We start from the raw sequence: 12368 nt of genomic DNA, 5'->3' as shown, positions 1-12368 counted from the left end.
GTGTCGGGCAGCTTCTCCCTTTGTCCAGCTCTCCATTTCATCGCTTCTAATAGAGATGTCCATTTGTCCACAGTTGAGCAGGGTTTTGTTGAATCGCACCAAGGCTGATCAAACCTAGTCTGAAGAGGAGCCTCACGGATAATAGCTCGCTGCCTCCTTCCCCATCCCTGAAGAACTTGATGTTTGAGATAAGAGATTCTCCTCATCTCATCTTAATAATGCGTAGCACTTTACAAGTCCTGCTTCAAAGTGTTACACAGACGTGAATTGTCACAAAGCCCCAGTGAGATAGCAAGGTATTATCTTCACGGAAAAGATATAAAAAAGAATACCCCAAACACGGAGAGCTTTAGTGACATCTCATGATGGACAGGAACGCCGGGTCAGAGATGGTATTAGATCTCAGAGGTTCATTGCTGTCAGTTTAATCTCTAAATATAATTTTACCCCATCTGTCTCCTCCGAATATTAACTATTCATAGCACTGTCTCCTCCTCCCTCTACCCAGATTCTTCATTTTTAATGTTACTAGCATGGTAATTACACAAAATTGAACTATTAGCACCAATTTCTATACAAATCTATAAACTGTGAAGCATAGCCTCAGTGTCACATTGTCTAGAAGAGAAGACGGGCGTGATTTAATTGAATATGACTTTTCTTCTTTATCTAATTCGTTTCGTAACAACCTCGTGGCACTGGTAATATTTCTCTCCCTTAAGGAGAAGGATGAAGGGCCATCTCCTCACCTACCACCCCGGGTGGGCTCTCCTCTTGCAGCAGCCGCTCGGGCTGTGACAGATCGCCCACCGCCAGCCCAGCAGCGGAGCGGAGGTGCTCCGGGCGCTCCCTCCCGGCAGCATCCTGCGTCTGGTGCCCTGCCTTGGCCACTGAATTTATTGGCAGTAGGGAAGAGAGCAACAGGATGATACAATTCCCCAGCCATCTGGCTACGGTACTGGTTTTCTTAACCTTGTGTATGCTAAATAGCATAATAAATTTTGAAATAAGACTTTGAGGTGGCTCAAGGGACCCTTTATTATGACAGTGTAGGTCTGTTATGAACAAATACTACCGGCTATAGGTCATCTCCAAACGTACTTGCACCCTGCTATCTTAGCTTTAGGTTTTTTTTGAGGTAAGTGACTCCTCTGGTAAACTTTTCTGTTGTGCAACCTTGCTCTCAGAACTATGGCTGCAAAATAAATCCATCAGTTTGGAAACGGTAACCACATTATATACAGAGAGCAGCCTTCTCAGGGAGTTGGGCAACTTGAAAGCAATCTTTGCTTTCCCTGCTGGTCTGACCCTATTACTTCAGCAGATGAGAAAGCAAGTGAAATAAATTCCCCGGCACGGTGAGGCTCTTGTCCAGGCCGAGGTAAGCAGGGAGGCAGTGCTGTGCATCCGCCGGGCTCATCAGTGCTGGAGCCGGGACACCGCGGGCTCTGCAGCACCGTGGTGCTCTACTTGCAAGCTCCTTTGTTGGTGCTGCAGCCCCGCCACCACCTCAAACCACTGGATCCTGGCAGGCTGGAAGAGGACGAGAGAGGTGAGAGAGAGGGAAGGGCAGACTGACCCTAAATTAGTGGATTCTGGCATGGTTTTTATTCTGGCACTGATTTTAACCTTGAAGCCACGACTCCAGTCCTTCTCGCTGACTGCCTCAATCCTGTGTCTGTCCTCCACGGCACACACCCTTCTGCAGAGCTACCCAAACCAGCCACCTCATTTTCCAAGAAAATTCTCTTTCTAAAGGAAAAAAAAAAAATGGACGGCCATTGTTTTTACTTCTGATCCAATATCTATTCTAATCTAAATAGAAATGAACCAAAACCAGCGGACAAATTTCTTTAAAAATGTTGTGAGGCACAAGGGTAGAGTCTTGCTCACTGAGACCTTCACAGATTTGCAAGTCTCAACTTTCCTAATGAAAACATTTTGTTCTTTCCACCATGCCGCACAGCCGCTAAATTAATTCTCCACTGTAATTATATTTGTAAATTGTCTGAGTTAGGTTTGCAAACCGACCCTACAAAGAGTGGAGGAAAAAACACATCTGCAGGCTCAGGATTGTTCCATATGGGTTTTTCCTTGTTACTTTTTTTTTTTTTTTCCCCTTTATCAAATTCAGAGCTGCTGTTCATTGCTACAGTACTTCACAATTAATTGCAATTAATTAACCTTAGAGGAAACCTGTAAGTTGCTGCTATAAGCTCCTTTTTTCCTGGTCTGCTTTTCTTAGAAGACTGTTTTGGGGAGATGTTAGGCTAAAGAAGGATTAAAAAATCCCTGACACTCAGACTGAATGCTAATACATTTGAGGTTTCATCTGAATTTCCTGGCTTAAGCTGCTGTCCCTCCTCTCTCTGAAAGCATCTTGCCCCCAAAAAGCTCAATCACGAAGAACAATAAAGGAAATAATTCCTTTTTGTTGGTTTCTTTACATAATCTTTCCACAGCTAACAGAAGTTGTGGGTCTGCAGTATTTCTGTAACTCAGGAAATGGATGGAAGCCTAGCTAGGAGCAGAGCTTTGAGAGAACCCAGTGCCACTCCTACAATGTGGAGCCCACGGGGAGAAGTTGCCTGCGTGTGTGGCCCCCATGTGCCAAAACGTGTGCTGGGTTTCCGATAGTACCAGGGTCTGTATAGCCTGTATGTAGATTATTCCCAAGCATCCTCTGCACAGGACAGTCCAACAGGCTAAACTTGGGAAAACGATGCCACCAGCACCGTGGCTGTACGAAAATGATCAGTTTCCTGCAGGAAGATTGCAAGAGCAGGGACGCTTCTTTCTTTTTTTCCATGCTGAAAGAGATCCTGGCTTGCAGCAGAACAACTTGAGCTTAAGGGCTCCCAGAAATGTTTTTATGTAAATCAGACTTCATGCATTATTTGAAGACACATTTTGGAATGTAATTTATTAGTGGGTCATTTTTTCCCTAAAGTTGAGTTTCTATTTCATGGAAGACTGGCTTTTGTCAAAGCCTTTCTATGTATCTCAACTTTCACTACGGTTTTACACCCCTAATATGAACAGAAGGAGATGAAGGCTCATTAACAAGCATAAAGAAATTACATGAGACAATGCTATCAGATTTAAATTCACCAGCCATTTCACCTAACCTTTTAAATTATGGTAACCTGCAAAGGATTCTTCAAAGCCCTGGGGAAAGGAGTTGCTAGGCACTCACAGATGCGCAAAGGGAAAGGAATCCTTTACCCGTTATTGCTGGCACGAGGACCATCCATCATCACAGCTGTGCCTGTCCAAGACATCTCCATGGGGCTTCCCAAAAGTGGAGAGGAGTTAGGATGAGGACCCCAGAGTGATACCCGAGGAGTCTCCAGAGCCATGTGGGAGCTCGCCCACGTCTCAGCCATGCCCCTGGCCTACTGAGACTGTTGCACGATGTATGGCCCCCAAAATATAACAAACTACAGAAATGGGAGAAAGGAGTGGGAAAAAGCCCACAGTGCTGAAGGCCGGGAGATACACGGAGGGCAGCTGAAGGGCACATAAATTGCCTTTCTCTATATATGTGAAGGGCACTGGCACAGAGGAAAACAGTCAAAAGGTAGCTGTAATTTTTATAACAGCTGGCCTGACCTTGTCAATGTATTTATACCGCGGTAACAATTAAAAGCTGTGGTTTGGGATCAGCACATGAACGTGCTAAGTGCTGTACTAACAGCGATCCCAGGCAGAGCATCCCCACAACAGCCATTCCCCAATCAAAGCATAAGGTGAGGCAGAGGCAACAGATGGGTACAACAAAAGGTTAAAGCAGCAGGCAATGACAGCGAAATGATGATGATCAGTGCCACAGCCAGCATCTCCAGCACGCAAATGCCTAGCTATTACGGAGAAGGCTGTAAATACCGCATGAGAGGCAAGTGTGAGGAAAGGAGCGAGGTGTGAAGGTCTAATTGTGGCAGGAGCTCTACGGAGCAGCATAGAGAGAAGTGGAGAATTGCTCTGAGGAAAATTGACTAAGCCTTACTGGCAATGATATATGACTGAAGACAGAGGTGGTAGCAAAAGAGAGGTAATGACAGCGCAGGGGTGGTATGGGAACCTTTAAAGATGAATAGTTCATATTTGGCGACCCCATTTTCCTCCGCTATCGGGATATGCTCTTACAGACATACGAGCCCTTGCTATCTGGTGCCTTTTATCCGTGATGCTCTAAGTGGAAAATGCATGTTTCTTTCAATATTCAGGAGAAAGTTGCCAATAATAATAGAAAAGAAAGCCTAACTGCCCTAGTATATTGGTTGTCGTTCTTTGAGACTCATGTAACACCTGACTAAAAATCCATCTAATAGCGGTGTGTTTTAGTCCAAAGGAGACCATAATTCTGTATAATCAGTGTAACTATGCTTAAAACTCAGTCTGTCAATATGCCCTTTCAAAAAAGTGTTTCCAAAGGCTGCTTTCAGACTGAAGGCTTTGGCACTTAAAGCATATATGCTTTCCTGTAGATTTTCTCCAATCATAGTTCCACAATGCAGCCTTCAGACATATAAATCACGCGTTCATCTACAAGCATCTGTGGGGAGTGGATTCCAGCCTGCCTTTTGCGAGAGACTGCAATTATCATCTAGGGGAAAAAAAAAATCTACATTTTACTGTTTTTAAATAACTAACATAACCTTTACGTATAATAGCCACTCTCTTATCCTGCACACAAAAAGCGTTACATATGCTGCAAAAAACAGAACCACTGCCAAGTGAATCAAGCTTGGAAGTCTCTTGGGCTAGCTTGGAGGGAGACGATTTCCATCTCCTACACACCTCACCTGCATGTCTGGGTTCTCATTTCCTAACTGTCTTTGCTCAACCAACACCTAATCTCTTGCGTGTTTCTCTTACTACCCTTCTAACCTGGGTTGTTATAAAAAGGGGATGACGTCTAACGTCTTCAAACATCAGGTTTGCTGCGTGACATGGAAAAGCGGGTACCCCGAGCGTGTAACTTCTCACAGTCCCCAGGGAAGAAGCACAACACGCATGTTGATGAGAGCAGGGGAGACTGGACTGACGTCCACCCGCAGTGCCGCCAGCAGCACGTCATTAGGAGCAGGGGGAACAGCCTGGGAGTGATTCCTCAGCACCTGGACGAACGCAGAGGAAGTACAATTCCCAGCCCTAAAAACTCACCGGTTCTTTCCAGGTGTGATTTCACCATGGTGTGCATTCCCCAAACAAGTTTTATTATCCTGTATGAAATTCACACGTCTTAAATGTCTGGCTTGGGGATTTTTGAGGCCCGCACAGCATGATTAACTTAATCAAAACAGAAACCTACTGTTTTAGAAAGCAACCTCAGTGACATCTTTTTTCAGCTGGAGAACTGTGAATAAGGGCAGTTTCAAGGGGGGAGATTTCACAATCAAGAGCGGATTCAATTTCCATATAATACCTACTACAAAAGAATTGCAATCAAGTGGCTGCTTTCTAATCATCTCGAACAAGAGCTGAAGCCTACTGCAATTATGGGCGTCCTTCCACTGATGTCAGGCACGGACCAGAATGGACAAGAGAGGACCCAGAAGTGGCCACTGGCCATGACAGCGGTGTCCAAGCCAGAGGAAGGGCTGGAAGTTGCTCTGCCCGTAGCATCAGACAGCTCAGGAGCGCAACCTGTTGGGGCCTCTCACCGGTACAACGCTGAATGGGCATTAATTGAGATGTGCTGGCCCAATAGGAAGTGGTAACAGCTCAGATTTTATTTGTTGCAAAGCAGAAAGAACTTAGCCTTTGGAAAAATATGTATAATTTCATGAGACTTTTCTATCTGTACCAGTGTGAACACAAACATGTGCTTCACCTCCCAAAACCTTCGCCCAGCAATAATAGAGAAAAGAAGAACCTCACTCACCAGGCATAGCGATGCTGTTTCTTTCTCCTTGCTCACCATCCCCAGCCCACAGGTGCCCTTGTGTGCCACCCGCGGCCGAGCTGGCTCCAGCCCTGCACGCAGGGCAGGCAGTCCATCCCAGCTCCCCGCCGCCGAGCCTGACCTCTCACAGCAGATGTGTCAACTCAATCTTTTTATTCCAGAGGTCACCCCTCGCATTAGCCAGGACGGCAGCACCAAGAAGATGCATGGCCAGAGGTTAAAAGACAGGGCTGGAGCCTGAAGACACTTATATATGGACCTGCCACGTATCTTGGGAGAGTGTCATGAATTTTGCAGTTCTGCAATGTACTTCTGCAGAAACTGATAAAATACCACGCATTTTCTCCCAGAGCCACAATACCCTCGACTTCGGCGAAAAGAGCACCAAGGTCCAGGCGAAGAGATCATGAGTTATCATCTCGGCTCTTCTGCTGACCGCCTGTAATATTTCTCTGCTCTTTATAATTCTTAATAACCCCGGTGTTCAGTCCCTGCCAGGGGACAGATAACTGTAATTTACCAAATGTATAGCTGCGATGGCAGAGAGGTTGGGCAGGTCATCGCAGGCAGGCCTGGGAAGAGAGTCCGTGCCGCCTCTTATCCAGTTGCTCTTTCAGGAACAGACAGAAAATAGTCAGGGTGCTGAACGGCCGGCTGTCTGTCTGGCAGGTCACCTAATGATCACATAATGAGATCACACAAGGGGACTTAGGAGGGTTTTTTTTGTTTGTTTGTTTGTTTTTTGCATTTGCATTTGTGACATTATGTACTGTATTTGACATCCAAGATTTTAATCCTCATTCACTAATATTTATTCAATCCCAAACAACATATACAATGAGTTTCCCTGTGCTGGGTAAAAATCCCAGAGGACAAAAGAAGGACTACAGAGAATGTTGGCTAATCACCCAATTAGCGAAAAATTGAATTTAAATTAATGTGATGAACCAGGCGAGGTGTCAAAAGCGGGCTAAACTGCAAAATGAGCTACACGTAGGTGAAACTGGAAGTTTATGGATCTTAGCGCATGCTGAGGAACTTTCCCCATGCCATGGGTGATGAAATTAGGGAGGACAGTACATGAGTTTTTATTCTGTTTATAGCAAGTCAAAACCTGCTTGGAGTGGTCTTACAGCAGTTAAGATTCAACCTAAAAATTGCATCTTTAGAGTGAAGAAGCCTTCTTCTTGAACACATAACAATAAAACATATTAGGAAAATTAGATTTCCCAAAGGCTTTTGCATGTTTGAAGGCAAAGGCTTGAGCCAAACCCAAGCAATTAAGCAGTAATCTCCACTGCTATCAAACAGATATTCCTGGCTCGGATAAGAAATAAGTTTTGTGTACCTCACAGGTGGGTACATTTTGTTTATAGCTACACGCAAAGCAAAAGTACAAAACCTACATGAGTGAACACTGAACTACTCCTCTTAGTTGCACAATTTGGTAATAGGTAACTCATAAAGGCAAATGTTCTGCAAAGACCAGACCGTCACACAAAGCACTCGCAGGATGTAAGGCAGAATACCGTGCACCCTTCCACATACCTTAGTTTGAAAAATACAGCTAAGTCCTGGTCGGGTGATTAAGGAGAAGGAAATTAGAAAGAGCTTGGTCTGTTTAGCCTAGCAAAATGAAGTCTGAGAAGGGATACAATCATTCTTTATAGGTACATTTGGAAGTAAACAGGAGGGAGGGAGAAGAATTATTTAACTTTGAAGGCTGATGCTCACACAAGATTGAGGGGCTATAAATTGTTCATGAATAAATTTATACTGGAATTTAGGAGATTTCTGACAACTTACAGGCCTCCCAAAGAAGCCGGTATAGGCAAATTGATTTGAAAGGAAGCTCGATACATTCTTGGAGAAAATAAGAAAGGGCAGGTGTGATCTTGAAGACAGAAATTAAATTTTTCAATGCAGGATTCAGGAGTTTGATTTGCTGCAATTGTTCAGATTTGGCTATAGGAAGACTCGATATCCTTGTTTGACCTTCTGCATGGAAGTCCCTGAGAGTTTCGTCTTGTTGACCAGGCCACACAGCAGGCCTAAGTGTCAAGTGGACAAGATCAAGAGATGGTTTTCAAGGTGAAATGCTGTTTCCAGATTAAAGTAACATGCTAGTTTTGGAGTGATGTTTGCTAGGATTTAGCATCCATGCCCCCTATCTTTGTAAAGACGTAATATTTTTCTAGAGTAAAAGAAATTATCCTACTTTTACTGATAAATAAAGGCAAACCAGAGACTTCTGTAGTGGTCGTTTATGGATCATATTTGCAGATTTTTTTTTATGGTTATATGCACACTTTCCACAGGCAGTTGAAGAGTATCTGGGAATGTTACACTTGTCACTGCATGATCAAAAAGTTCATGTACTTTATTTTTGTGCTTTGTACCTTTCTCATTTTCAGATACAAATTCCATGTGAAAACTAATTTTCCTTCTACAAAAATTTCTGTATGCATGATGTTCATTATAAGTACTTCAAAGTAACCCCATCTTTTAAATTTACTGACAAGTCCTTTAGCTACCTCTTGTAAAGGCTTTTGCAAGTTAGAGAACTGCTGAGCTTTTTCCAAGGGCTGTCCAAATTTTTTATTACAAGTGGCAAAAATTAAACTACGAAAGGGACGCACTTGGAAAAATGCAACTTTTTTAAAGCTCATAAGCAAGTTTTCATCTGATAATTAACACATTTGTATAAATTTATGCTTCCTCCTAGTATTCCGATATCTCTTCTAATCCTGCATATTTCACCAAAACACCTTTAAATATTCTTGCATACCTCTGCACTAAAGCTGCTTTCTTTTCCAATGCATTTCAAAACGGGTCATTGCCACAGTGAGGATTTTAGTGCAATCCATCAATCTCACTACATTATGAACATCAGTAATGACAGAAAAACCTTCCTGGAATTTTTCTTGCTTATTTGGAGAGGGGAATTGATGAATATCATGATATGTTTGAGCACAGTGTTCAGGAATTGATTAAGGCAACCAGACAGAGAAGGCTGACTCAGGTGTGCAGCACCCCCTGCTAACCTTTGGAAGGGCTGGGGGACTGATCCTCAATGCTGTAAATCCCAGCAGCGCTCCTGAAGCCAATGGGTTACTCTAATTTACACCATATCAGATCCCCCGGTGATTCACCCTGAGAGGGTCCAAAAAAGACCCCAAAACTCAGGAGCGGGGGAACGAGGTTGACTTTGTGATGTTTTCCTCTCCTGCAGAGGAGATGTAGGTCACTCTGAGCTGAACGAGCCCTCCTACACAAGCGTATGCTCCGGATGTGACACCCATCTGTCTTTCTGGGTTTACACAGCCATAGCCTACAAATCGTGTTCTGGCATTTCTTCTCTTTTTTATTCCTCCAGCTTATTTAAAAAAAAAAAATAAAAAAAAGCGAAGGCATATAACGATAGAGATAACTCTCCTGTAACCTCTGCAGCACATTCAGTAGCTATCAATGTCAGCCTGTGTGTGTTCAAGGTCTGCGCTGCAGTGATTGAGTAATGTGTCTGGTAACACGATCTAAATATGAAATTATCTGTCTACCTACTTACAAAGTTCAGAGTTAACATGCCGATAACAGAATCTGACTTTTGCACCTAATAATGCATGATAACGTTATATGCTGCTACTTGAAAATGTAGGCATGCCTGCATGCTTTATTTGCAGACATGTCTGGAAAATGCACAGACTCCTACTATTATTTTTAGCACTTTAAACCAGATACTATAGCCTATGAATTTAGAATAGAGTGGAAGTAAAGGGAGGAAAAAAAAAGTTATGAAACTAACTTTCACTTCAAATAAGGTATAAATAGATGTCAGTCTCTCAGCTGGGATACAGAGGAAAATACATTCAACATCATTTACTCCCCACTGCAGAAGAAGCAAATTAAATGCAGCAGTAACAACATTAAAACTGCAACAGTTTCCAAGAACTTATCATTACAGAAAGTGCATCCCTTTCAACTGTCGGCCCTCCAGCACTCCAGGTCTTTATATCACATTGTTATTGCTAACCTCTGATCCTCCTGGATTCAACAGCACTGTAAAGAAAGCCAATTAAGTAACAACGGATCCATAGATTTTTTTTCTACCATCATGTTAAAGGTGTGACATCATCCCATCATTGTCTAAGTATTTAAGATTAAGAGCCTAATCTCCTTGGCTCTGGATACTTCACAGAGAGTAGGGAAGCTCCTCCTAAGGACAACGGATCTGACTTCTCTTGGGAGGACAGCAGACGTAGAAAATGCCAGCACTGTCCTGCCAGCACAGGCAAATGCTGGCCTGAGGAGAGGCAGGCATACCAGCTTTTGTTTGTCTTCCCAGCTCCATTCCACCTTTTCAGGATCATTAATATTAACTACCCACCAAACTAAACGGTTGGGGTTGAAGCATCTACTTTAAAGTAACTATTTAAACAGCTTTGCTCATTCCATATAATTATCAGTTGCCCTTACAGAGCTGTGATTGAAACCATTGTGATTATCAAATTTACACGGATCAATCAGTTGCCCAAAGGCCTGTTGTCGCCCTGCTAATGGGAGGCAGAAAAAGCCCTGCAGGTCTGGCCAGGTTGGCCATTTCCAGGGAAGAGCCGAAGAACACCAAGAACATGGTCGCCAAGGTGAAAAACTCTCAGGGATTTCCATGCAGAAGGTCACGCAAGGCTGGCTATCAAGACTTCCTGTAGCCAAATCTGAAAAATTACAGTAAAACAAACTCCTGAACCTTGCATTGAAAACTTTAATTCCTGTCTCCAAGATCACACTTGCCCTCTCTTATTTTCTCCAAGAATGAATCAATATCAAGAAATGGAAATTCGTATGGAGGGTGGAAGGAAGACACCCAGTGATCCTGTTCAGCTGCAGGAAAAGGTATAATATGGGTATAATAAACATGGTTTTTCTCTTTCTGAACGGTCAGTCTAAGCCTTTATTTTGCAGTAACACCCTGGAAGGAAACGTACACAAAGTTCCCACAGCCAGGCAATGTACCTCCAACATCCAAATGCGAAGCTCTTGTTGTACTGGTTTTCTATTTAAAGCATATCCCTACGCATGTCATCTGTAGTAAACACTAGTTGTGAAAAACCTACTCAGAGCAAGCACATTTCACCACATTTTGACAGAAGAATAGGTAGAAAATAGCAGCTGAACACTGAAAGCAGGACTGGAGTTCATCAATAGGCTACAGCTCCTGTCAGCGAGAGCTGTGCCGCCACATTGCCCCATGCTGCTGTTGACATTCACCACGTGGTATTTAGAGAAATACAGAAACAAACTAATTGCACTGAACAAGGAAGCAATTGGTTAAATGCACCATTACCACACAGAACAAATTCCACCCCCATGTAATGGGAACCTTTTGAAGACTGAAGATCAGGCCTGGTACGATGCTTCCTCCCAAAGCTGAGAACTCATAGCCCCATTTACGCTCTGAGGAGTAAAACACCTCTCAGCACTCACTTGTGGTGGCAAGCAGAGAAGTCCCACACATGGCCTGGAGGGAACAACTGGTGTTTGGGGCAGAGCGTGAGGACCCACCTGCCCCATGCATCACTCCACACACCCGCCAAGACAGTCTTTGGAAGAAGCGCCAGCTACCCGGGTCCACACCATCCATCAGCTCTTAAAATCATAGAATCATTAAGTTTGGAAAAGACCTCCAAAATCATCTGGTCCAGCCACCCCCCTACCACCAATGTCACCCACTAAATCATGGCCCTAAGCGCCAGGTCCAACCTTTCTTTAAACACCTCCAGGGACGGTGCCTCCACCACCTCCCTGGGCAACTTGTTCTGATGCCTGGCTACTCTTTCTGAGAAGAAATGTCTCCTAATTTCCAACCTGAACCACCCCTGGAGCAACTTGAGGCCATTCCCTCTAGTCCTATCACTAGTTACCTGTGAGAAGAGGCTGAACCCCCAGCTCCCCACACCTTCCTTTCAGGCAGCTGTAGAGAGTAATAAGGTCTCCCCTGAGCCTCCTCTTCTCCAGACCAAACACCCCCAGTTCCCTCAGCTGCTCCTCACAGGACTTGCGTCCCAGGCCCTTCGCCAGCTTCGTCGCCCTTCTCTGGGCACACTCCAGGGCCTCGATGCCCTTCTTGTAGTGAGGGGCTCGAAACTGAACACAATACTTGAGGTGCAGCCTCACCAGAGCTGAGTACAGGCGGACGAAAACATCCTGGTCCTGCTGGCTACACTATTCCTGATACAAGCCAGGATGCTGTTGGCCTTCTTGGCCACCTGGGCACACTGCCGGCTCATGTTCAGGCAAGCACATCCAACTGCACAGCTTTCCAGAGCTGCTTTGCAGGGCAGCTCTTGCAGCTCTGCAAGCTCCCTTCCATCACTAAAGCGCTTCTGTGACACGCCGCTAGAAACTAGCTGCTTTGCAGCAGACTACTAATACCGTATCACAGACAAAATAGCATTAATCTAGA

The sequence above is a fragment of the Anser anser genome, assembly GCF_964211835.1.
Source record: "Anser anser genome assembly, chromosome: 6".
Classification (NCBI taxonomy): Eukaryota; Metazoa; Chordata; class Aves; order Anseriformes; family Anatidae; genus Anser; species Anser anser.
This window is presented reverse-complemented; position numbering follows the sequence as displayed.